This window comes from Papio anubis, chromosome 10, assembly GCF_008728515.1.
Source record: "Papio anubis isolate 15944 chromosome 10, Panubis1.0, whole genome shotgun sequence".
Taxonomy (NCBI): domain Eukaryota; kingdom Metazoa; phylum Chordata; class Mammalia; order Primates; family Cercopithecidae; genus Papio; species Papio anubis.
The window spans coordinates 49,233,732-49,259,294 of NC_044985.1; the positions used below are offsets into that span (position 1 = coordinate 49,233,732).

The 25,563-nt window shown below is 35.1% G+C and overlaps 1 protein-coding gene across 1 annotated transcript in view; it reads left to right on the top strand.

The window, feature by feature from the left end:
* CSRNP3 (cysteine and serine rich nuclear protein 3) overlaps positions 1-25,563 on the top strand; it is a 221,467-nt gene that overhangs the window by 25,019 nt on the left and 170,885 nt on the right. Inside the window, exon 3 of the mRNA XM_009182353.3 lies at positions 18,000-18,088. The gene's annotated coding sequence lies outside the window, so the exon portion shown is untranslated. The remainder of the gene's footprint in view (positions 1-17,999; positions 18,089-25,563) is intronic.

The following is a 25,563-nucleotide window of genomic DNA, read 5'->3' on the forward strand; positions in this document are numbered from 1 at the left end:
ACATCTTTTTAATGATATTTAATTTTCAGGTAGAAAAGTATTTGCAGTGAGTGAAAATTACAATGGAATCTCAGTTTGTTGCATTTGCCTTTATCTCACAAATATTATAATAAGGGAGTAGTAGTAAAGACTGAGTTATATAATTTACAGTTCTAGACATTTGAATAAAATTTTATGAAACTTGATTTATATAGTGAACTCTTAAGTCTCTTTACAATCCTTAATGTACAACTGCAACAGTCTTAGCATCACCAAAAAAAAAAAAAAAAAAAAAGAAAAAGAAAGAAAACATCAAAAACTCAAACTCAGTTAAAACAATTTTCAAAAGAAACATGAAAACTGGTGAAGACTGCTAAATAGAGTGCTAAAAGCGCTAGATATTTCCATAGTGAGACCCATTCTGTGCTGGGTCCCATTAATTGTGTCATGTAGATATGCAAAATACATAAACTGTTACATATTTTTATGCCATTGGATTGTAATGTTGGTGGAAATATCATGTGAGATGGAAAATGCACATATTTTACTTACAAATCACATGAAGAATATATACATATGTGTATATATGTGTGTGTGTATATATATTGTATATATAATATAAATACACACACACACACGTATATGTATTTTGAGATGGAGACTCACTCTGTCATTCAGGCTGGAGTGCAGTGATGCAATCTTGCAATCTTGGCTCGCTTGCAACCTCCACCTCCTGGGCTCAAGCGATTCTCCTGCCTCAGCCTTCTGAGTAGCTAGAATTATAGGCGAGTGCCACCACACCCGGCTAATTTTTGTATTTTTAGTGTAGACGGGGTTTCACCATGTTAGCCAGGCTGGTCTTGAACTCCTGACCTCAGGCAATCCTCCCACCTAGGCCTCCCAAAGTGCTAGGATTACAGGTGTGAGCCACCGTGCCTGGCCGTTATTTATATTTGATCTTGAAATTTGTTCTAATGTCTACAACTCCCACATTTTTAAAAATGTATATACTTTAAATTTATCAGAGGCTAGGGTATTTAATTCCATCTTTGAGAACCTTGGTTTGGAAGAAATCATGGCAATTAATATTATATATAATTTTTCCAACATAGCCTGTCCTATTTTATGATTTCCTCCAAAGATGCTGTCCATTATCTTCTTGCTATGTCAGATCCGACTTTCTGCTGTTTGCTGTTTCTATGACAACCATCATTTTGGCTTGGAGAGATTAGTACATATTGCAGATATATATACATTTATAGATATATATTTCAAGAACTCTTTATGTGCCAAAAGAATTGATGATTAGGCTTCCCATTATAGTGGTCATTAATCAGTTATAATGAAATGCTATGCTAAGATCATGGTTACATAAGACCGATGTCATACTTTTGGCTTGGATTTTTATAAATAGGCATAAAGCTAGAGAGGCTGCAAAAGGAAACCTAGGGACTTAAGTTAACTAAGTAATTCATGAACATTAATAAGAAAAGTCATATGTTTTTAAAATGCCCTTCAATGTCTGATAAACAAATGTTTATTTGAAAAATTAAAGAATGGAGTACAAAAAGGATAAACACAGCCTACATTATTATTTTCAACAGAGTAGCTCTTCTGTAGTAGCTTTGAAGTGAGAGTATGGAAATGGTTGAAATTTATAATTACAATTATTTTAAGTTCCTTGATGGCAGGGCCTTTGTCCAATATTTCCCTCACATTGCTTAATGGGAATAATCAGAATAGCGAGTGTTATTGAGCATTTTATCATTTGGCAGGCATTGTGCACAATGCTTTAAACAAATTATCTCATTTAATTCTCCTTACTTTAGTTCCTAAATATGTTTATTTTTGATTGGTATGTTCATGACTTTTTACTAATAAAGATTCAACTGATGAAATGTTTTCTTCATCTTAAGCATAACATGAGTCAACTGAAATAGGCCAATTGTATAGCAACTATTAAGATTGTTAAATACAATTAGGGTCTGCTTCAATAGGTTCAGCTTTGTTGAAAAATAAGTTTTCATATCAGATATTCATGAAGATTTCAATTTATGCATACAGTACTGCCAGTATGAACTAGGTAACTTGCCAAACTCCTCATATAGTTTCGTTAACCTTTACATTTATTACTAAATCAGAATTCAGCATTCTCATTTATTAGTAAATTAGAATGTTGAAATATTTAGAACTGATGTATTTAACAGTTCTTTGTTTCTTTAAAAAGCTGAAATGTAGGAAAAAGTTTTAGCTTTAAGGATGATTTTTGCAGTATTTTTTCTTATGGTGAAAAACTATGCAGAACCTACATACTATGCAATTTGTTGAATAATCTTTGGAAAATCCACATAATTAAGTATGATATAATCAACAAAAACAGCTGAATAAATGTATCTATTGACATAAAATATATTCACATTTGTAAAGAAGTTTGCAAAATTATATTAATTTCATCAAGTTTTATAAAATCTTAAATTCGTGGTATAATAAGATCCAGAAGGAAAAAGAAAAACACACATTTTCTATAGATGGTAATATTCAACAAGTAGTAGAGTTCTGGGTGATTTAAAAAATCTATATATATTTTCACAATTTATTTGTATATACTTTATCCTAACTGGATCTATTTTGGTATTATAATAGTTTTCTAGAATTTTCCACCAATATGATTACTGCTGTTTATGGCTTACTTGTAGATTAATCTTAGAGCAAATCTCTAAAGGTGGAAATCATAGTTAAAAGGGTATTGTTTTTAATTGCCTTCCAGAAAACGTTACCAATTTATATGCCCACTTCTAATATGTGAGTGCGTATTTCCTCAACACCTTACCAAACACTTTACTGAAACTGGTTAGGTATTTTCTCTCTCTCTTATGTCTGTCTGAATCTCTTTCTCTCTCTGCCCACCCACCCTGGCTCTCTCTCTTTCTCTTCCTCTGTCTCTCTCTGTGTATGTATAAATACATTCATATATGCAAGCATTATAGACCCCCCCACATACATACAGACTAATATGATTAGTGAAAACATATACCAATGCTTGCACTTGAATTTTTCTGAATATTAGGACGCTAATTATTTATGTATTTAATCATTTGCCGTGTATGTGTGTGTGTGTGTGTATGTGTGTATGTGTGTGTGTATGTGTGTGAATTGCCTATCCAGGTTTTTTATTATGATGGTGATTTTCTTTTTTATTGTTTTATAATATTAAGGATTAGTTATTTGGTGAATGCATACACAATATCTTTCCTATTTTGTCACTTTTCTTCTAAATCTATGTTTGCTAGTGAAACATATTTATACTGTCAAATATATTATGAATTTAGCATTAGGAACTGTGTAGGCAAACTTCTACTGCCAAGATCAATTGTACACAAATAATTGCTCTTATGATTTTCATAAATTTCTATATGTATTTAAACCTTTAGTCCATTTGAAAATTTTATTGGCATATTGTGTGACATTTAGAAATAATTTTCCAGTTTTCCTAAAATGATATATTAAATAATATATTATTTGTTATTTATTTGTAATTCTGTTCTTATGCTAAATTATCACATATAGTGTGATCAGTGTTTGTGGTTTTCTTTTTATTACATGCTCTGGTTATTTTACAAACAGCATTAGTGTTTTATTATGGCTTTGTAGTAAATTTTATTATCTCAGATGAGAGTTCTCAATTTTTCGTAACCCACCACTATTAACAGAAAACCAGTACACTACCGTACTCTTAACGTTTAATGTTATCTCACGTAATTATTATTTAAATTTTAGAAGAATATTTTTAAGCTACTAAGCAAACTTGTTACACCGTTGGAATTCCATTTAATATGTAGATTAATTTAGGCAACACATTAGATATCTTTTTGTATTTAACTATTATTTTATACACAGCGGAATTTTACGTTTTTCTTTTTGCAATGCATATTCCCTGCTAAGTTTTTAACAATTGTTGTGTCTACTGTGAATGGGATTTTGTAATTACATGTTCTAAAAGGTTATTTTGGGTACTAGAAAGGGTATAGTGCTTTAAAAATGGAAGTGCCTCCACCATTTCACCTTTAATGTAGCCATAGGATATACTTTGTCCTAAATTAAGGAGATACTCTTCCATTAATGCTTTCTAATTAATAATGAATGTAAAGTTGTATCAGATTCCTAATAGTACATAGCCAGGTAATCCTATTTTGACCTATTAATATGATAAACTGAAAAATATCCTTCCTAATGTAAAACTATAATTGCCTTTGACTCTATTTCATTCTAAATTAATTTCTTTAATTTCACATGAGTATCTAATTAATGTGGCAATGTATGTGCATTAAGAGACCTTTAAAATGTTCAAGATTATCTTAAAATACATTTTTAAATGCATTTCAAATTCACATAAAAAAGAGATAATAAGATGAAAGTTATACAAGACAGCACTACCAATAACCCTCTTGCGTCTGATCCTTCATTTTAATGTTGAATGTTTTTGAAGCATCATATAATGTAATCCTCACAAAACAACATTTGAGGTGAGTAGGGATGTTAGTTCTAACAGAGTTTATTCTTATGGAACAGATAAGGAAACTGAGATGCAAAGGGGATAAGTAGCTTATCTAAGTCCACACAGTTTATAAATGCTGGTATTAAAAACTTAAAACCAGCTCAAACTCCCGTGCCGGCACTGTTAACCACTATGGTATGCTATGCTTTCTACAAGAAAATGAAAATATTTTCATCATTTCCATGCCATGTAACAAATAAAACTGTTTTTAAAATCTTTAATTTAAAAAATTCTGCATTAAATACAAGCGGTCCTTTAGTTCTTATCGAAAGTATTATTCATTAGAATAAAATGACGGTACCATTGGAAGTGATAGAGATTGAGATTCTGATCAAGTTTAACCACCTATGCTGATTACCATTAAAATTAGTTTTGTAAAATACTGAAACTCTCATGTCTCTGCTTTTAGTACCTCACATGACTAAAGATATATAAATTCTTTATATATCTCAAGAGTTTATTAAAATTCAATTTATATGAGGGCTAACGGCGCACACCGCATGTCAAAGACTACACTGAAGACATATTGCTGCGTATGAGCAGACTAAAAAGCATGTTTCGGTCCTAAGGAACTTATACTCTGCTTGAGAACTTCAGACTAATAGACATGACATTTTTTAGCATGCAACCATGCTAAAAAATATAATTGTCAACTAGTATGTTGTATGGATTGGAGAAAACTTAACTCTCATTTCCAGAAAACTTCAACCTGGAAAAAGTATATCATTAAATGGAAGCAAATTTTGTGGGATTGGAGTTATAAGTTCATTCTTCAGACAAAATGTTTATTGACAAGATCTGATTCTCAGTTTTAGGGAGTCAAAACGAACAAACAAGCAAGCAAAAACTACTAACCAACTTTGGGTTTCCAGTGATTTCTGTCCTATAAAGGAAAACCCATTTATTTATGTCTATTTTCCACTTAATTGGAGAGTAATAAAAGATAAAGGCATTGCTTGAAGTGGAAGAAGAAAAAACTCAAAACATTAGGTTTCAGGATGTAGATAGATAAAGAAGTTGACTGGGCCTCCTGTGCCTTTTTTTTTTTTTTTTTTTTTTGCAAATGGGTTAAACAATAAATTATTCGCTTACTTTATTTTTTAAAAATCTTCAGTTATTGAGGTAGGATAAAATAGAACAACACTGCTCTGCTTAGCATCTCATGTTCTATAGCTGTAGATGAACTTCAGCTTCATTTTTGTTTCTTTGTAGTGAATTTTTGTTTTAATAACCTTCATCTGGCATTAATCTGCATTCTTCTTGTCTGATTACCAGACATGAATCAAGGAATACAACTGTCTCCTCTATCTTAAAAGGCTGAAGGGAATTACTTTTCTAACTTCAGGAGGGTTTTTTATTTAAATTATTTATTCAAGATAAAAGAGAGAGAATTCATTCAGTATTGTGGCAACAAAGGCCTGTCAACATAACCACATTCATTTAATTTATCTTACTGGTAATACATAACCACATGCATTCTTTAATTTCATTTATTTTACTGGTAATACAAGGCATTTGTCCTAGTACTTCTTTAAAATAGTCAAAGTTAATGATTATGGTTATATTAGTCAAGACTTTTTATTGCAAATGATGAAAGCCCTATACTATCTAGCTTAGATAAAACAGAGATATCCTAGCTCATGTAATCGAGAGTCAGGAGTAGGTCACATTAGGCCAAAGTGGATTGGGGGTTCAAATGATAACCTCAATACCTATCCTGTCCACCATGACTTGGATCTCTCTTCACTCTGCGAAGGACTCATTTTCTCCTACTGTATATGGGATTGTGGGTTCCCCAGATGATCTATGGAAAATGTCTCTGTACTTACAGACATACGCATTGCTCTCTTCTTGAAGACAAGAAGGCATCTCTTCCACCCCTAGCTCCAACAGTTTAGATCTCCAAGATTATTTTAATGTGTCAAGTATGTGTCCATTTGTGCTCAGATAGGATCTCTGGCAAACTGCATTTCCCAACTTCCATGCCTACTCCCTTCCAGATGGGTTCAGCAAATAAGATGCACTGGTGGGACAATGGAGGGCAGAGGTAAGGGATACACCAGAATATTCTCACCCACCCATCCATGCCTCAGGTGGAATATCCAGTGGCTTCCAAATCTTCTCATGATTCAGGCCTTGTTGCAATGGACCAACTTTTATATTCCTAGCCTCCATGCAACAACTTCCCCAGGGATTCAGCTCCCAGAAGGCAGCACCCATTTTTGATCTCTGGTGACTTACATCACCTCTTCCTTTGTGCCTCCAGCCTGAGGGGTGGTGGCATCTAACCACTGTTGCTAATATCTGAGTTTCTTTTCCCTTTTTTTATTTGGGGTCTCAGCTCCCTCAAAACCATTGTAACTACTTCCTTGTATGAAATTTCTTCACACAGGAATCATTAGACCACCTGGCACGGACTCTGTTTTCTAAACTGGAGCCTGACTGGCACAGACTCTATTTTCTAAACTGGAGCCTGACTGACAACCCTAGCATGGGCCTCATACCCTTCACTGAATCAAACACTGTCACCAGTGGATGAGGTCCTTTGATTGACTGTCTCATTCATTTCTCCATTGTAGTGCTACAAGAAAGGAGACATGGAATATGTTACTAGAAAACATAGGAGGAAGAAAAATGTGTTGGGTCACCAATAACCATGGACCCCATATTAGTAATTCACTTTGATCCCATAGTTCATAAATGTGAAAAAAAACTAAACTAAATATTTTTTCAAAACAACACTGCAGCAGTGAAATTATTTGTAAGTGAATAGTGGAAATTACTCATAGCCAATTGCTAATTAAATTTATAAATATTCTATTACATTCTGTTTCTTTTTTAAATGTTCTGGTTAATAAAAAGAACTAATATATTGAGGATATGTTGTAAGTCCCATGATATAAAAATAAGTAAAATGTTTTACTTATTTTCACTATATAGTATAAAATCGGAGTTCATATGCCCATATGAGAAATGAAGAGACTGATGTTAAGTAATTTGTTAAAAGTCACAGAGGTTAGAAATTTCCAGAATATGGCAACCTCTGTTTTTTTGGTACTCCAGAACCTAAGCATCTTTTATTACATCATCATGCCACTAATATTTCTCTCTTGAACAGCGTCGAATCTGCAGTTCTGTAATTATATTTTTAAAAAAATCTTCATTTAGGGCTCCTCTGTATTCACCCTATGGTAAAATCACTTTATCATGAAGGCATCTATTGTGATGTCTATTTACAAAGAGGCTTCTGTAATAAAATTCCCTAATATGATATCCAGAATGGATATCATACATTTTTTTCCTTTATTTACACTTTATATTTGACATTGGCATTATGTGCTCCATGTTGTTACAAACAGACCAATTTGGGGTCAGACTAATTACATGATTATATACCCCTTCTGTCTGCCACAACATGCAATGCTTCTGGGGTGAAATGAAAGAACTTAAACATGTGTAAATACTTATTAGGTGCTCAGCACTTTCTACAGGGGACTATTTGGGATACTCCTAACATCTTATTGTGGCAGAAAAGATACGGACATATTATTGCTAGAAAGGCTGTGGTTTGTTCCATGTTTTTTAAGAGAATGAAACTTGTCAGGGCAGCCCTAGCAACCATTCAAGAGCTTATTCGGGCATTCTTGTTCTTCAGTACAAAAATCGCATGGTTTCCATGCAGGAACATATCCATGAAAATACTTAAGGTAGGTGCCATAGACTGCTTGATTAACTAAAAGCTGAGCTAACAAATTCTGTAAATGTCTCCCTCTTTTATTCCTATCGGTGGATATCAGTTTTTCTTTTTTTAGGATCGATTTCTATTTTCTGCAGCTGAACATGAAAGCACACTGACTAACATAGTCTGCAGTTAAGCTGTGTTCTCAGGACCATCTGTAAGAATTTATGCATTTCCTGGGAATCTGATCAATTCTACCAGCAATTCTGTTTTCTTTGTAAGATTAAGTAACCCTGAAATTAATTTTATATTTAAAAGTTGATGTTTGTTTGAAAAAATTGTGAGCCCCATGTCCAAAAGCCATTTTGTATTTTAAAATTGATTTCCCTGAATAATTCTGTTTTATGCACACATACAAAGAATTTTATGTTAAAAGCATGGATATTATCATATTACAGACTTTGTTTAATATTTCTTTCTTTCTTCTTTTTTATTTTTTGGCTTGACTTGTCCATCTTCTTCCCCTATGTCCTTCATTCACATCTCTTGCCCCTGTGGGTAACTCTTGTTGACAACCTAGTTTATATTCTTTTATGTGTTTTTAAAATATTGAATAATCATAAACATTTACATATTCTAAGAGGAATTTTTAGTCAAAAAATGGACCATATTTTCTATGAGGGTTTTGTGTCAAAAAAACAGATCATAGCTATACATTTTTCTTCATCTTGGTTTTCTCATTGGACAGCACCTTATGGAAATTCCCCAAGTTATTTGTCATAGCTGTATTATAGTAACTTTTATTTGTTTAATAATTTCATAATATTACAAGGTATGGACATATAACAGTTTAGTCTGTCTTTCCCCTATGGGTGCTCATTTGTTTCAGGTTAGTTTTTATAATACTATGAACAAGGCTGTAATATATGTTCTTTAAAAAGTATCCTTATAGACTTGTACTTTACTTTTTATGAGACAGACATTTATGGACTAACACTGACTTAATAGATACTGGCATATTGCTTTTTCCAAAAGGCAGTAAAATACATACTCCTATCAGCTTTGGGTAAGATTATACTTTTTCCCATAAATACCAAGTAATAGGTGTTTGTTTATCCATCCTAAGAGAGATAACCCCTCCCCTCATGATGTCTACATTAGTCATCAAGATGGATAATAAATAAATAGCTCTATAATGTCACAAATACGCTGTGAGGAAAAATAAAGTAGGGTTAAGGAATAGGAATGGGGATAGCTATTTTAAATAAAGATATTTGTAAAAGGCCTCTCCAAAGAGAATATTTTGGGGGCTCAGTGAAGTGAGAGAGTAGGCAGTGCAATATCTGTGGTAGGAGGAGGCTTCCAGGAGAAATAATAACAAATATAAGATGTCAGAAAAGAGCTTGACTTGACACTTGTGTGAAGACTGGATACCAAGTTATTGTCAGGTAGTGGAAGTGTGAAAGATGTGGGGACTTGGCCTAAGGTGGTAGTCGTGGAGATGCTGAGAAGTGGTCAGATTCAGGATGCATCTTGAAGGCAGAGCTGAAAGAAAACGCTGATTGTTTGGCTGTGGGGTGTGAGAGAAAGAGATGAACATGAATTATTGATAGGCTTTTTAAAATAAGTGTCACAGAGAGTTCCAGTGCACCCTTTGCCCAGCTTCCCCCAGTGTTAACCTCTTACATAACGATAGCACACTTGTCAAAGAAAGAAACCATCACTGGGTATCATGCTATTAAACAAGGTACAGACTCTTCAGATTTCACATTTTACCCATGAATATTCTTTTTTTGATACAGGATCCAATCAAGGATACCACACTGCATTCGGTCATCATTTTGTGATGATCTGTGACAGTGCTTGTCTTTCCTTGTTTTTTATTATACTGATTTTTTGAAGAGCATGAGTAGACATTTTTTAGAATGTTCCTCAATCTTAGTTTTCTCTGATGTTTTCTAATGATTAGATTTCGGGTAAGGGTTTTTTGGAAGAACACCAGAGAAGTAAAGTACTCTTCATATTGAATCGTATCAGAGATATATAATATCAGCATGATGTATTACTAGTAATATTCACATTAGTCAGTTGGTTGAGATAGTGTCTGCCAGATTTATCCACTGTAGCATTACTGTTTTTATTTCTCATGCTCTGTTTTTTTGAAACAACTAACCAAACCCAGTTCACACTCAAGGTCGATGGTGGTGATAAAACTTTACTTCTTAAATGGGGATGATCTGTATATGTTCTTTGGAAACCTTTTGTAAGGAGCAGTTTTTCTCTTCTCTTTCATTTACTTGTTTACTCAGCCATTTATTTAGATCCATATAGACTCATATATATTTATTTTTTCCTTGGGATTATAATATAATATTACCATTAATATTTGTTGCCTAAACTGTTTCAACTCTGACCATTGAGAGCTCTTTCAGGTTTGCTGTTGTATCCTTTTGACATGCCCTGGTCTATCTCACTTTTCCTCTTCCTTACTTTCTGGTATTATACAATGTTTCAGGCTCATCTTGTATTTCCTCTTTCCTGGACCTAAAATCAGCCATTTTCACTAAGGAGCTAAGTTTTAATAGAGCACTTTAGTAAATGATGATGCCATTTCCTGTCATGAGGAAGCCCAGAGAGGGTAGAAGCCTGGAGTATGTGTCTTCTGTCCTTTGTTCCTTATTACCTATTATTGTTATTTTTTGGACATACTATGTTTAAGAAGCCTATTGGCCATTCAAGTGGAGTTGCAGAATAGAGTAAACAGTAGATATGAGTCTAAAGCTCAGAGAAGAGGTTCAGCTTAGAGATCTAAATTTTAGATTCATCATAAAGACATGGGATTGGGTTTGATTTCCTTGGACAGCATCAGATAAGTCTCAGAACTGAATCTGCTAAAGGATGTAGAGTTCAGGAAGAATGGAAGAAATCAGGCAAAGAGGTTGAGAAAGATCAACAAATGAGGTAGGAAATAAGCTAGGAGTGTGTGGTATCCTAGAAGCCAAGTGAAGAAATACGTCTCGAAAAGGAAAGTGATTATCAGCGTCAAGTTCTGTTGAGAGATTGAGGAAGATAATGACTGAAAACTTACCATTGGATTTGGCAATATTCCAGTTCACTGCTGACCTCGATAAGTGTCATTTCAGTAGAGCTGTGGTAATGAAGCCTAATTGAGAGGAATTCAATGTAGAATTGCAGCTGAGGAATGGAGAATGCACTCTTTAAAAAAGTTTTGTTAAAAAACAGAGCAAAGAATTAGGGTGATAGTGAGATGGGGAGCTGATGAAAAAGAAAATAATGATTTTAAGATGGGAGACATTAGAACATATTTGCATACAAATGGGCATAATCTAGTAAAATAGAGAAAAATGATGATGTGGAAGAGAGAGGGCATAACTGAAGTCGTGAAAACCTAAGTTGGTGCAAGGAAATGGAACCTAAGTCTTAAGAGAAGGGGTTGGCCTTAGGGAGGAGAAGGATGTTTCTTCATCATAACATGACTGAAGACAGACTACGTGATCACAAATGCTAAGTGTATAGAGGATGCAGTGATAGAAAAGGGAGGAAGTTGAACTGTGGCTCTTTCCATTTTCTTAGAAGCAGTATCATGAACTGGGAGTGAGGAGGTGGGAAGGAATGTGGGATGGTTGAAGAGGCAAAGGTGCCTCTTTGAGCAATGTCATAGAGCCAAGGCATGAATTACCAAGGAAAGTGTGATAAGATTGCCAGACACTACAGGGGACCCACTTTTGTTTGTGGTCATATACCAAAAGTTATGTCAATAACACAGTATCCTACATTTTCTCTAGCTGCAGTCATCTGTTTAACTTCTAGGGGACAGGTTCATAGCAGGAGGAGAACTGAATTTAATCAGGTGGTTTTTTTTGTCACACTAGTTTGAAGAAGAGAGAGAGAAAGGCCTTGGGGGTGAGTGTGTGTGCAAGGGAGAGACTACCATGATGAATAATGGACTCTAAATTCAGTAAGTGAGGAAGTATGGACATTTGTGGAATGAGTGAAAAATGTGTTCAGGTCAAGAAAAGTTTTTATTAGTGAATACATGATTTAAGTAATGTGGAGACCTATGTTATAAAGCTTCTGTAAGGCTTTATACCCTGTTGTTTTTATTTACCTTTTCCAGTGGTAGAACTTGAAACATGCTTTTCAATCCCTTGTATGGTAATCTGTCTAGTCTAGTTTGTACCTCTTCTAGGGCCAGTCTTACCAATTTATAATTTTCTGGAAGATCATCTATTTCCTTAAGTTTTATAATTTTTACCTAAATTGTCACCTAGATTCTCTTATAATTCTAGCAGATTTCCAGAAATTGTAATACCTCTTCCTATGCCTTTAAATAGAGAGTTATTACCTGAACAATTTTAGAAAATTGTTTGCACATTTTTGAACACGGGTGATTGAATGGAAGAATCCCATGGTGACCACCTCATCTATAAATAGTCTAAGATTAATTTGGTTATCTTGTCCACTTTACTGAAATAGAATGACTAAGTACTATTATTCTTTTGGAAACATTTTTTGTCATGTAATAATGTTTCTTATATTTCAACATATGTGAAAACAATGGAAATTCATTTTTGTTGTTTGGTAGATGAATCAATTATGGACTGCGTATATTTTTGTTAGCTGTACTTCAACATGTAGGTGAAGGTATAAAATTGGAGTGGTATTGATATTTTAAAAAGAATTATAAATATAATTAACATGACAGTCAGTGAAGTTTCTTCTCTTAAAAAGATAGGGTCAGCTGCATGTGGTGGCTCATGCCCGTAATCCCAGCACTTTGGGAGGCCAAGGTGGGTGGATCACGAGGTCAGGAGATCGAGACCAACCTGGCTGACACGGTGAAACACCATGTCTACTAAAAATACAAAAAAATTAGCTGGGTGTGGTGGCACACACCTGTAGTCCCAGCAACTTGAGAGGCTGAGGTAGAATTGCTTGAACCCGGGAGGCAGAGGTCGCAATGAGCTGAGATCGCACCACTGCACTCCAGCCTGGGTGACAGAGCAAGACTCTGTCTCAAAAAGAAAAAAGAAAAATAGGGTCAACTCTACATAGAAGATTGTTCTCTCCTGCTAGATTTCTTTGCCCCAGGCCCTTTGCTCTGTCAGGAAGCTGCCCTTCAGAGTAAATGACACTTGTGCTGGTTACAGGCATATTAATTATGCAATGCTGTATTCTGAGATGCAATTGCAGATGCAATTAAACTATTTCACTGAACTTAGAAGTTTTATTATCACTTGAGAACATCAGACAATTACTCCACTTGTGTTCATAGACCATCATTCCCTTTTGACGTTTTTAGGCTGTGATGTGTGCCAAGCTTCCAGACATGCAGAAGTCATCAACTTAGACGTCTCAAATTCTGTGATTCTGTCAGGAACAGATATATTCTCAAAACCCCAGCATTGGCAAAAGAGATTTTTTTAAAGGCAGGAACAAGATGACAGCCTTTCAAACAAGTTCTATTTCTTTATAGCTTATCATTGAATCACCTATTAAAAATATTACAAGTGATTTTATAGTTTAGTCAGTGCTATCATTGGGACGTGACCTTCAGTGATCTCGGTGCAGGCTGGCTTGGCTCCTGATTGAAACATGCCAACAACAGCTATGTGCCTCACTGACCTACTAAAGGTACCCTTTTAGATAAAAAGTTGAAAACATGGAAGAGTGCCTTGACCATTGCCAAACAAGATGGCAGCTGGGATTTGCAGGACAATTTGCAGTGATTTCCATGGGCAACCAGGAAGCTAAAGAGGCTGGAACAAGGAGGTGTCTTTACTTTCCCCACCAGCATTGCAATATTGAAGGAATTTCCACAAGTTAAAAAACTGGTTCTAGGTGACTTTCTCAATTAAGCCCCAAATATTAGAAAAGAGCAGATGTGATTTATAAGTGTTAGATGCACATTTCTAAATGATGATATGGGTTTATGTCTGTCTTATTTTTCATAAAACTTACAATCAGATATCTGACCCTGGGCTTCTTTAAATGAGCATAACAAAGTTGTTTGAAGACAAATGATGTTATATTTATGTAAGTATACATTTATCAGTCTTCTACAAGTTTTAAACTCCTCAAACACTTTTCATAGTACCAGGAATGATTATATTTATCCTTGAATCAGCCATAGAGGACATTTGTCCCTGCTAAGCCCAACCATAGGGTGAGGATCCCACTCATAGGTGGTATGAAAAGGCAGTGTTGAGGCTATCCAATGTGCTTGTGATCACCTCATAAAGATAGGATTCCAGGAAAAATGGCAGGTCCCGTTGATCTTTTGTGATGTGCCCAGGGATCCTGCAAGGGAAGAGTAGCTGCCCCTTAATCTTCCTGAGGTACATTACATCCCTGGATGATTCCTCTACAAAGTTGCCTCAGGGTGAGCACTGTTGATCTTAGCACAACTTTTAAAATTCTGTCTGTCACATGTGTGCACACATACTTTTGTTTTAACACAGTCTTACACAGCTGGTGTCCCCAAGTCACATCCACGCAGCACAGGGGCTAAACTGGAATGGTCGCCTGCATCGACTACTGTGCATTGTACACAGAACAGGCATTGAGCACCAGATCCCCAATACTTGGACCTTTGCATTGAATATATCATTCTTCCCAACTCCTCCTCCTCCTCCTCCTCCTCCTCCTCCTCCTCCTCCTCCTCCTCCAACATTTTTTTTTAGAGGCTGGTCTTGGATTTCTGGGCTCAAGTGATCCTCCCATCTCAGCCTTCAGGGTAGCTGGGGCTACAAGGCTTGCATCCCCACACACAGTCTTCCTTTTTGGTAGACTTCCCTGTAGTGGCTTCACTGGCCTCAGTTAGGGTCAGTTTTATGCATAAGATTTATTTTTATATCCTTTACTTTCAAACAGGTTAGCGTTTGAATCCCTTTCTTCTATAGGCCAGGGTACCTTTGCCTCTGTCTAAATTATAGGTTAATTACAGATATGTGGCTGGGCATTGTGGCTCACGCCTGTAATCCCAGCACTTTGGGAGGCCGAGACGGGCGGATCACGAGGTGGGAGTTTGAGACCAGCCTAGCCAACATGGTGAAACCCTGTCTCTACTAAAGATACACAAAAAAATTATTAGCCAGGCATGGTGGCGCATGCCTGTAATCCCAGTTACTGGAGGCTGAGGCAAGAGAATCGCTTGAACCGGGAGGCAGAGGTTGCAGTGAGCGAAGATCAGCCATTGCACTCTAGCCTGGGTGACAGGGCGAGACTCCGTCTCAAAAAAAAAAAAAAGGTATGTAAATTTAGATCACTAGATTTCTCAATATTTTTGCTTTCCTCAATAGAATATCTTAATGCCTAAAGAAAGACTTTTATTTATTTGGCTGTCAAATACAATTATGTTTTTGAATTTCAACTTTAATAATGGGTAGTCAAAAAACCATAATTTTCTTCTTAGATTTAGTTACAGATCACTAATATAGTCAGTTTTCTTATTTGTAAAATAGGGAGCTTGAATGAAATAGCATCCTCGTTTTCTTTTTATGGCAGCAGAAACTTTTATTTTATTTCTAGGATGAAATTTTAAATTGTATCTTAATAAGAAATTACATTTAATAGGGAAGTTATTTTCACTAACAAGAAAAGTTGACTTTAAATTATGAATGCTATTTATAGACATATTCAACTCAACATCTAATTTAATTATTTTGTTTTAGTTGCAAATATCTTTTCTTTTCTTTTTTTTTTTCTTAAGACTTCTTTTTTTTATTGAGACAGGGTCTTGCTCTGTCACCCAGGCTGGAGTTCAGTGGCATGATCTTGGCTCACTGCAACCTCCGCATCCTGGATTCAAGAAATTCTTGTGCTTCAACTGCCCAGGTAGCTGGAATTACAGGCGTGTGCCACCATGCCCCGTTAATTTTTATATTTTTAGTAGACAAAGTTTTACCATGTTGGCCAAGCTGAAACCCCTGAGCTGAAATGATCTGCCCGCCTTGCCCTCCTAAAGTGCTGGGGTTACAGGCATGAGCCACTGTGCCTAGCCACAAATATTTTCTAACTTTTTAAAGTCTATATTCAGTGGACACAAAAAGAGGTCTGTTTGTGTGCTTGCTTGCTGCTTGCTTGTTGGTTTTTAATTTCTTCGATTGTAATCTCAGGATATGCATCTTTAACAGAGAAAACAGGGAAAGCTCCATTCTTAAATGTTCCTCAAAATAAGTGCAAAGGATGATCCAAGTTATATCTTCAGTGGTCTTCAGTATGCCATCATTTGAATGTGTAATGTTCTCAATAGAATTTTAAGATATTTAAAATTATACCTAAAATTGTACAGCAAGGTGACTATAGTTAATGATGCCATATTGTATTTTTGAAAAATGTAAACAGAGAGGTTGCTGTATACTCTCACCACAAAAATGATAACTATATGAGGTAGTATAATTTATTAATTAGCTAGAATTAGCTATTCCATAATGCATTATACTTCAAAACATGTTGTAAATGATCAAAACATACAATGTTATCTGTCAATTTTTTTAAAATCTAAAAATCATTTAAAATAACAGAATTGAATTTTGATTACATTTTTCTGAGGTTTCTTAAGTTCATCTACCAAATCTGGGGTTACTCAGAACCAAACTGACTCAATAACCTCTACTAGCACCGTAATTCCAATCACAATTTGATATTTCTGTGCTATTGTTGTATCACAGATAATCCAGTTTATTCCAGATCCTTATTTCAGCATATCTATGTAGATATTGATAAAGTTTAAAGGAAAAAAGCAAATCCTGGAGGCACAATTTGCCTGAGACAAATTTTTTTCTTAAAGATTGTGGTATTTTGTTTGTTCAAATTACAGCAGCATAAGTTGCTTGTGTAGGGTATTTGTTCATTCAAGTAACGTATTTGTAGAATTTCTACACTAGCTATTGTCATTGGCTATGATCAATGATAGCTCTGTTCTGCCTACTATGGAAATACAATAAATGAACAAGCTTCTCTACCTCATTTTTAAAGAAAATTTTTACATTTTTATATGGACTTGGTAATATTACCTTAACATACAAGAGTAGAAAATTCATTAGTGATTTAGAAAAAGTGATTATATACATTCAGTCTGGGTAAATAAAAAGTATGTATCATTACTGCCCAGTTTCATCTCTCTAAATTGTTGCACTAATCACTTCTAATTATGGCACTGTAATTTTAAAGAACAACATTTTTGTTAATGTATGTCATTTTAGAGAATATTTTGTATATTTTCTTAAAGTCTAAGTTATCTTAAATCATGAATATATAAATATTTGAGTTAATTTTATAATGAAATAGTTTCCATTAAGCAAATCAAACAAATCAAGAACTGTAACAAATATTCATTGTGATTTTTATTGACTCTCAAAAGCTACAACATTTTGGTTGATTTCCCTGGATTTTTGTGTGTTTTGAAGATATGAATCTCCTAAAGACTAGAAAGTTGCTTAAGTCTAGTGTAATGCTGCTTAATAGAATGGATATATCTTTAACTTATTGTCCCAATTAGTATTTGTTGATTGAAACCAGACAAACAAATGAGTTAAACCATGTATGGATCGTTAGAAATTTACGACAGTGTTCTAAGAAGAATATTCTTTGTTTGCTAAATTATATACTATACGATTATTCAGTTCTATATTTAAAACTACACATAGTTTAAGATTTCTATTGATTTTCTCCTATGTAATCATGATGTTGGCACCTTTAGTAAGTTTACTCTTTGAAAACATAACCTTGTGTAACATGCTGAAATGCATTTTCTTTTTTAAGGAAAAAATGAGGAAATATCAACAGACTGAAAATATGTTTTCAGAGGCATAGAATCTTCAGGAAAATACTGGAGTTCCTGAGATCTCAAGGTTAGCAGTTTATACATTATTATTCTCATGCTTTTACAGATTTGGGATATAATCTGTGCATCTGTTTCAAGTTTCTAATGTGCAATTGGATAATAAGGAAAAAATGATCTTACTTAAATCTGACTTAAAGTACATGTTTTAAACAAAGTCTCATTAAGATTTTAAAAAATCCATTTATATCAGACATACAGTATTTAGTTTCATTAGGCACAATAAAAAGTTGTCTTAATGGAGAACTACTGGTTATTACAATTTGCTTCTTTTTTTTTTTTTTTTTTTGAGACGGAGTCTCACTGTGTTGCCCAGGCTGGAGTGCAGTGGCGTGATCTCGACTCACTGCAAGCTCTGCCTCCTGGGTTCACATTATGCCATTCTCCTGCCTCAGCCTGCCAAGTAGCTGGGACTACAGGCGTCCACCAGTACGCCCAGCCAAATTTTTTTTTGTAGTTTTAGTAGAGACAGGGTTTCACCATGCTAGCCAGGATGGTCTCGATCTCCTGACCTCGTGATCCGCCTGCCTCGGCCTCCCAAATATAATTTGCTTCTTTTTAAAGAGTAGCACTATTAGCATAAAAATATTTGACATTTCTATAAATTTTTCTTCCTGATTGTTAAATATAAACCTATTTAGTGAATTTTTCATTTCTTTTGTATCTTTGGCCGCAATATGCACACATATACACACAGTTTAGAAGGATAGCTAATCAGCAATCTTTCTGAAATTCCTTGAATTCCATTCCCTGACTTTCTTTAACTACAGCCAAATAAATAATGCTATCACTGGAAAATGTGGCTTCAATAAAATGACAATTAATGTGAAGGAACAGGAGGATCTTGGGAATATTTTCTAAGTTGTTTAGGATGATATAACTGGAAAAGAAGAAAAAGCCTACCCATTATTAAGCAGCTTATTATAATAACAAATTAATGTACAATATTCATTTAGAAGTTATAAAGGTAGGTTAAAGTGGTTTAGTCCAATTAGATACCTTGAAAAAGTAGATGATTTTTGATGTGCTTATATTGTGGGACCCAGTATCAAATATTCATAATTTTAAATTTAAAAAATGTGATCTTTTATTTTACTTGTCTTGGTCAGGCATGTCTTCAGTATCTCTATCTATTTCTCATTCTTCCAAGGGTTTATTCATTTATTTAGGACTTACCATATGCAAAGCAATGGGCTAAACACTTTGGTTCTTTCTAAATGAATAAGATATGGTCCCTGTTCTCAAAAATTTCCCAACCAATGTCTTACCCAGAAATTAGTTTTACTATTAACTCAAGCAATATATAATTAAAAAGACAAGCCAGATTTTATAAGGGCATGTAATTAATTCTAAAGCTAAATGGAAATTATTTGGAGATTATTTGTATTTTCACATTATAGCTTCTATTAGCCTAGAATGCTGACAGCTTATACCAATGCAAATTTTGCTCCATTACAACCCACACTCAATGGATTTTTTTTTTTTTTATTAAAGTAGCTCTTGAAGTACAACACAAGTAAGAAATATGAAATTCTAGGAAAGAAAAGTCTCTTGACACAACTGCAAATTTAATGTTATGGAATATAGTTGTGTAATCACCTATGAAAAGAGCAAAGGTGGCCTTGCCTCCAGTTTTTTAAAATTCAAGTACATTGGATTTCTTTACTAAGCTCACCAGAGAATTAAATCATTTCCCCAATGACCTGGAAAGACTCGTAGGTTTGAAAGGGATTGAATTCTGTAAATCCGTAAGGGATCATTTGCAAATAGTAGCTAGGTGAGTACAGGGATTTGAAATGGGTGGGAGTGCAGACTCATCTTGAAATGAAGTTGCACAGCACTGTACTTCTCAATAAAACCTTTTTAAAAGGGTAGTGTCTTAAGAAGTTAATGCAAGTAAAGTAATTTAAAATAGTAAACTTCTTTTTTGAAAAACCAGTGAAGAGATCCATTGCCTCATTATGCCATTAGAGAAGGAGCCAAATTGATTTATGTAACAACCATCATCATTCAACAAATATTTGTCAAGTGCCTACTATGTGCATGGGGGTATACGGCGGATTGCTGGGGAGTGACAGCAGTGAATAAAATAAACTATTCTTGCCTGACTGGATATTACATTCTAGTGGATGGAAATAGGTGATAAAAAACAAAATTAATTATGCGTTATGTTTGATGGTTGTAAGTACCATGGAGAAAAAGGAAAAAAGAAAGGGAATATAGAGTATAAGCAGAGGTAGAATTTTTAAATACACCTCATGACTTTGCACTACGTAATTTACACAAAAGAGATAGATGCCACTTTTGTTCACATAGTACCAACTAAAAACAAGGATGATGAAATACAACACCTGATGGTAAGTTTTCTAAATCATTATTAAGATATATGTTGTAAATGCATGTAAAATAAGTTTCAGTTTCATCAGAAAGAAAAAATATTATTTTTTAGAAATGATGCTACACTTACTACAAATATATGAAATGAGATAATATTAAAGAACATAGGTCTATCTATGTACATTTTTATTAGAAAATATATAGAGTTGGAAATTAAATCAATTTTGTGCAATCATTAACAAATGTGTGATCATTAACAAATGAACAAATGGGTGATTAGGGTTTTTTTATGGTAAGCTGATTGGAATATTTTCATTCAATGTTTGGTTCTGAGAACAGGAGTCTGGAAATATTGAAGGCCCAAATACTCCTGCCTGTTTTCTTGGAAACCATCTATAGTTTAGAACTCATCATATAAAGTGGTGTTATCTTAAAAGTCATTCAGTCTTGACTTTACTGGTTGGAGTTGAGAGGTTTAGCTGATTTTGTGTGCTGAAAAAGTAGTTATTTTGTTTTTATTGAGTTTAAGTCAATGTGAAGTAAATATCTGGCCGTGCGAATAAACAAAACAAAATTTGGATTAAGAGATTTCAAAATCTATTAAGTAATGTGATTTTTTTCAGTCTTCCAAAAGTCAGGCATTGTAAACAGTATATCATCTAAAGGACATGTGTCCAGTATTAGATTATTTAAAAAAACACAAAGTAAAGCTCATGACTGTTTAGAGGCTCTCTCTCTCTCTCTCTGTCTCTCTCTCTCTGTCTCTCTCTCTCTCTCTCTCTCTCTATATATATATATATATATATATATATTTTTTTTTTTTTCCTTTGAGACAAGATCTCCATCTGTTACCCAGGCTGGAGAATAGTAGCAGGATCTCGGCTCACTGCAACCTCAACCTCCTGGGCTCAAGTGATTGTTCTGAGCCTCCCAAGTAGCTGAGACTATAGGCATGCACTACCATACCGGGGTAATTTTTCAAAAAGCTTTCTTTGTAGAGACAAGGTCTTACTTGTAACTCAGGCTAGAAGAGGCTCTTTCTTAATTAAATCAAATTAGAGAGTTGAGAGTGTTTATTACATACCATATTGTGGAAAGAATTAATGGTCAGCCCTGTAAGGTTAACCACAAAGAGACAGCTTGTGAGCTTGTGTTGTCTGTTATGGGAAAGCCAAAAAAAAAAAAAAAAAAGAAAAGAAAAGACAACTAGAGATGCAGAGGGCTGGTTGAAGGTTATGGGGGAAACAAAGACTTCTCATGCAGTATTTCTCTGTTGGGGATAGATTCTTTCCAAACCAATATTGACCTTTGTTGTACTCATCTGGAAACTTCAATGGAAAGAACTAGAAACTCTGGTTGAGGATAACTGAAACTTGACTTTTCAAAAGCAAATAGAAAACAGCATATGCTTTCTTTAAATTCCCTTGCTTTCATCCACCCTTCATTTGCTTTACAAAATTGCTAACCCAGGAATCATTTGCAACTCTGTATCACAAATCCAGTTCCCTAGGAATTTTTCCAAATAATGATTCTTCCATTCTCTCACAAACCAACACCCACATGAATTTCACATTACCTGGTATGCCCATGCTCTAGGTGGCTCTTTCTTCTCTGACCCTGTCTTCAAGTTCTCCAAGTAATTTTCTAGCATTCTTATTCTTCCATCATTCTGGCAAATAATTTAATCCAGTGTTTTCCAACTTTAGCACTATTGAGATTTGGATCCAGGTAATTCGTTATTGTGGGAGGGGAGAGCGCTGTCCTTTGCATTGTAGGGCGTTTAGCAGCATTTCTGGTACTAGATGCCATTGGCACTTTGTCTTTAGTTATGACAAACAAAAATGTCTTCAGGCATTGACCAATGTCCCCTCAGAGCAAAATTAGCCCAGATTGAGAAGCATTGAGCCAGCCCTAGCTTCTACAGTCTCAGTAAACTTCCATCCACTCTGCTACATCAACCACAAAACCTCCTGAGCACCTCCATCATCTTATTCTCAATTAAAACAGCTCAACAAGGCGAGGCATGGTGGCTCATGCCTGTAATCCCAGCACTTTGGGAGGTGGAGGTGGGTGAATCGCTTGAGTCCAGGAGTTTGAGACCAGCCTGGGCAACATGGCAAAGCCCTATCTTTACAAAAAATACAAAAAATTTGCTGGGCGTAGTGGTGCGTGTCTGTAGTCCCAGCGATTCAAGTGGCTGAGGCATGAGAATCACTTGAACCTGGATGGTGGAGGTTGTGGTGAGCTGAGATCATGCCACTGCACTCCAGCCCTCCAGCCTGGGGGACAGAGTGAGACCTTGTCTCAAAAAAAGAAAGAAACAAACAAACAAACAAAAAACAGCTTAACAGATACACTTTAAATATCAGTTTCCCTTGCTAAAGTAAAACTCACCTCTATTTGATCATCTGTATGTTTTCATTTTCCTTTTATTTGCTTATACTTGGCCTTGTATCTAAAACATGTTTTACAAAATAATAAGACAATATAAAATAAGAAGAAATAAGGTATAAACAGGTGAAGTGAAAGGAAAAGAGTTTATTACATATGTAACCTGACTTCACCCCTAATCACTGGGGTGATTACATTGAGACTGAGCTAGCCCTTCAGTAGCATTCACCAATGTAATCAGCGGGGTGAGGTTAGGTTACAAATGTAATAAACTATTTTCCTTTCACTTCTTTTGCTTAGTATAAAATTAGACTTTTAGTGCCTTTAATCTTTCCATGTTCTGCTAGCTGTGCTTGGAAGTTTGCTTGGAAAATAGCAGCTTTCCTCCCACAGCTCTCTAGCCACTCCCTTCTTAAACAGTACCTGCAACCATGAACCCGAGCTATAGTGAATCCTTTCATGTATTCACATTCATGAGTGCTACAGGAGCAATTATACCACTCTGCAGATTTGTGGTGTTCTAATCGGAGGTAGCCCCTCGATAGCATTAACTAATCCTTTCATTCTGACTGTGGTCGGCCACTATTTCAAAAGTTCATTACCCCTCTCAAGCCACACAATCTCTCCCCTTCACTGTTAGTGCACCTGCTATTTTAACAAGAAAATTGAGGTCATTGTGTGGAAACTACTTGTGAATCTTTGCAATCCCCTCCAGCATCGACGAACTAGATCTATAAACACTTTTTCTTTCCTCTAATCTCTAAGAAGGCTCAGGAGTCCTTCCTGCTATTCAAGGCAAAGCCTATGTTTGATTTTACTTCCCATCACTGAGGCTGAGACCTTTTGCCATTAATTATTTCTTTTTTGTCCTTTATCTCCAACTTTTTCTTCCTTGCTGGCCCTTTTCCTTCAGCCATTCATGTTCTTTACACTCCTATCCAAAAAGGCAAATTGACAAACAAAAACAAACCACCTCTTTCTTCACTACCATCCAATTTCTGTCCTCTTCAACTCATTCAAGCTCTCCAAGCAGTAGTCTACATTCATTATCTCCAGTTTCTAAGATTCAGTCACTCCTCAGCATAGTGCGATCTGATTTCTAACCCCATTTAACAGAGCATGCTGTCTCTAAAGGCACAGATGACCCACAGCCCTTATCTTGACTGACTCTCTCAGGGGTATTTGACACCGTTAACTACATTTTTCTTATTTCAATCCCTAGGCTGTTGTTGCACCGCTCCCTCTTGGTTTCCCTCACATCTTGTGGATCTTTGTTAAGGTCCCTCTCACTGACTCTTCTATCTCTATTCTTCCATCCAGAAAGTCATGAACCACAAACTCAAACCCCAATAGGTGGCTATAGGTAATACAAATGTGTGAAGTTGTCTAACTGAAAACAGTAAACACCATAGAGGTCAAACAACATGCCCACAAAAGTTCTTGATATTTTACTCCTATTCAAATGACAGTCCTCCCTGGAGATCCATCTTCAATCTACTGCTCTTTAGTTCTTCTTGCTCTTCCTAATCAAGCAAAGCCATTATTATGACTTTGTTAATGACATAGAGGTCAATGCCTCCAACCCTCTTCTTCAGCTAAGCTACAGAATTACAAGTTATGCTACATGTCTACGGGGTATCATTGCCTAACAAGGACACACACAAAAGCAAACATCAGAGCAGTAAAATAGAATAAAGAGAAAACCAGACACTATATACATGCAGTCAGAAAATACACTGCCAAAATAATCATAAGTCAATGAAGAAACCCTCCAAGAAAATTCTGTTAACAAACCCAGGTACACATAATTAGCGTCTGATAAAAGAAACAATTCAAATGGGGGAGGAGGGAAGAGCTATGGCTTATTGAATAGATGGTACTAGAACAATTCTTTAACTACTTGGGGAAAAATAAGGTGTGACCTGTGCATTACGCAATATTAAAGTAAATTTAAATAAAGATTTAAAATAATATTTTAAAATATTATTGAACATTGAATAAATTCAATAGCTTATAGGTATTTATGTGACTTTGGCCTAGACAAGTATTTAAGCAATGCAAGAAAGCCAAGTCATTTATTCATTTTTAAACTTTTACACAGTAAAATTCACACTTCTTGGTGTACAGTTTTGTGAGTTTTGACAGTTATACAGAGTCATGTAACTTTCACAACAATCAAAGTACAGAACAGATCCATTACTGTTCCCTGCATTTCCCCTGGTCAACTTATCCTTACCTTCATCCCTGGCAACTAATCTGCTCTAGGTCACTACAGTTTTGCCTCTTCTAGAATGTCTTATCAGTGGAACACAGATAATGTAATCTTTACCATCTGGCCTCTTTCATAATGCATTGAGATTCATTCATGCTCTTGCATGTATCCATACATTTTTCCTTAGTATTGTTAAGTAGTATTTATTTGTGTGAATGTACCATGGTTTGTTTATTCATCCATCCACTTAAAGATGTTTAGGTTGTTTAGTTTTTGGTGTTCTGGATATACTGTAAATACCCACATAGAAATTGGCGTGAGAACTGAAGTTTTTATTTATCATGGGCAAATACCCTAGAGGGATTGTGTATCACATGATAAGTGTATGTTTAGCTTTCTCAGACTGCAAAATTGTTTCCCAGAATGACAAATCATCCTAAATTTCCATCAGCAATGCGTGAGTATTCCTGTTGCTCCATGCCTTCACCAACACTTGGTATTATCAGTTTTTATTTACTTATTTTAACTAATCTAATTATTACTCT